We start from the raw sequence: 2,500 nt of genomic DNA on the forward strand, positions 1-2,500 counted from the left end.
CTCCGCTCACGACGGTCACCGCACCACGCAAGAACAGGCCAAAAACTGGCCAAAACAGCCCAAAAACGGGCCAAAACTGGCCATTTTTGGCTGCGCGAGCGAGCGGCGAGCGGCGAACAGCGAGCGAAGCGAGAGGCAGCACCGTCCCTGCTATACGAAAGCCCCATCCAGCCCTGTGCCACCCGGGGGGTTCCAGGGTGCTGAGATGGCTGACGTTTTGCTCCGCTCTCGACGGTCACCGCGCAATGCAAGAACAGGCCAAAAACTGGCCAAAACGGCCCAAAAACGGGCCAAAACTGGCCATTTTTGGCTGCGCGAGCGGCGAGCGGCGGACAGCGAGCGAAGCGAGAGGCAGCACCGTCCCTGCTATACGAAAGCCCCATCCAGCCCTGTGCCACCCGGGGGGTTCCAGGGTGCTGAGATGGCTGACGTTTTGCTCCGCTCTCGACGGTCACCGCGCAATGCAAGAACAGGCCAAAAACTGGCCAAAACGGCCCAAAAACGGGCCAAAACTGGCCATTTTTGGCTGCGCGAGCGAGCGGCGAGCGGCGGACAGCGAGCGAAGCGAGAGGCAGCACCGTCCCTGCTATACGAAAGCCCCATCCAGCCCTGTGCCACCCGGGGGGTTCCAGGGTGCTGAGATGGCTGACGTTTTGCTCCGCTCTCGACGGTCACCGCGCAATGCAAGAACAGGCCAAAAACTGGCCAAAACGGCCCAAAAACGGGCCAAAACTGGCCATTTTTGGCTGCACGAGCGAGCGGCGAGCGGCGGACAGCGAGCGAAGCGAGAGGCAGCACCGTCCCTGCTATACGAAAGCCCCATCCAGCCCTGTGCCACCCGGGGGGTTCCAGGGTGCTGAGATGGCTGACGTTTTGCTCCGCTCTCGACGGTCACCGCGCAATGCAAGAACAGGCCAAAAACTGGCCAAAACGGCCCAAAAACGGGCCAAAACTGGCCATTTTTGGCTGCACGAGCGAGCGGCGAGCGGCGGACAGCGAGCGAAGCGAGAGGCAGCACCGTCCCTGCTATACGAAAGCCCCATCCAGCCCTGTGCCACCCGGGGGGTTCCAGGGTGCTGAGATGGCTGACGTTTTGCTCCGCTCTCGACGGTCACCGCGCAATGCAAGAACAGGCCAAAAACTGGCCAAAACGGCCCAAAAACGGGCCAAAACTGGCCATTTTTGGCTGCACGAGCGAGCGGCGAGCGGCGGACAGCGAGCGAAGCGAGAGGCAGCACCGTCCCTGCTATACGAAAGCCCCATCCAGCCCTGTGCCACCCGGGGGGTTCCAGGGTGCTGAGATGGCTGACGTTTTGCTCCGCTCTCGACGGTCACCGCGCAATGCAAGAACAGGCCAAAAACTGGCCAAAACGGCCCAAAAACGGGCCAAAACTGGCCATTTTTGGCTGCACGAGCGAGCGGCGAGCGGCGGACAGCGAGCGAAGCGAGAGGCAGCACCGTCCCTGCTATACGAAAGCCCCATCCAGCCCTGTGCCACCCGGGGGGTTCCAGGGTGCTGAGATGGCTGACGTTTTGCTCCGCTCTCGACGGTCACCGCGCAATGCAAGAACAGGCCAAAAACTGGCCAAAACGGCCCAAAAACGGGCCAAAACTGGCCATTTTTGGCTGCGCGAGCGAGCGGCGAGCGGCGGACAGCGAGCGAAGCGAGAGGCAGCACCGTCCCTGCTATATACGAAAGCCCCATCCAGCCCTGTGCCACCCGGGGGGTTCCAGGGTGCTGAGATGGCTGACGTTTTGCTCCGCTCACGACGGTCACCGCACCACGCAAGAACGGACCATAAACAGGCCAAAACAGCCCAAAAACGGGCCAAAACTGGTCATTTTTGGCTGCGCGAGCGAGCGGCGAGCGGCGAACAGCGAGCGAAGCGTGAGGCAGCACCGTCCCTGCTATACGAAAGCCCCATCCAGCCCTGTGCCACCCGGGGGGTTCCAGGGTGCTGAGATGGCTGACGTTTTGCTCCGCTCACGACGGTCACCGCGCCATGCAAGAACGGACCAAAAACAGGCCAAAACAGCCCAAAAACGGGCCAAAACTGGCCATTTTTGGCTGAGCGAGCGAGCGGTGAGCGGCGAACAGCGAGCGAAGCGAGAGGCAGCACCGTCCCTGCTATACGAAAGCCCCATCCAGCCCTGTGCCACCCGGGGGGTTCCAGGGTGCTGAGATGGCTGACGTTTTGCTCCGCTCACGACGGTCGCCGTGCCACGCAAGAACGGACCAAAAACAGGCCAAAACAGCCCAAAAACGGGCCAAAACTGGCCATTTTAGGTTGCGCGAGCGAGCGGCGAGCGGCGAACAGCGAGCGAAGCGTGAGGCAGCACCGTCCCTGCTATACGAAAGCCCCATCCAGCCCTGTGCCACCCGGGGGGTTCCAAGGTGCTGAGATGGCTGACGTTTTGCTCCGCTCACGACGGTCACCGCGCCACGCCAGAACAGACCAAAAACAGGCCAAAACAGCCCAAAAACGGGCCAAAACTGGCC

This window comes from Musa acuminata, unplaced genomic scaffold (genome assembly GCF_036884655.1).
Source record: "Musa acuminata AAA Group cultivar baxijiao unplaced genomic scaffold, Cavendish_Baxijiao_AAA HiC_scaffold_157, whole genome shotgun sequence".
Classification (NCBI taxonomy): Eukaryota; Viridiplantae; Streptophyta; class Magnoliopsida; order Zingiberales; family Musaceae; genus Musa; species Musa acuminata.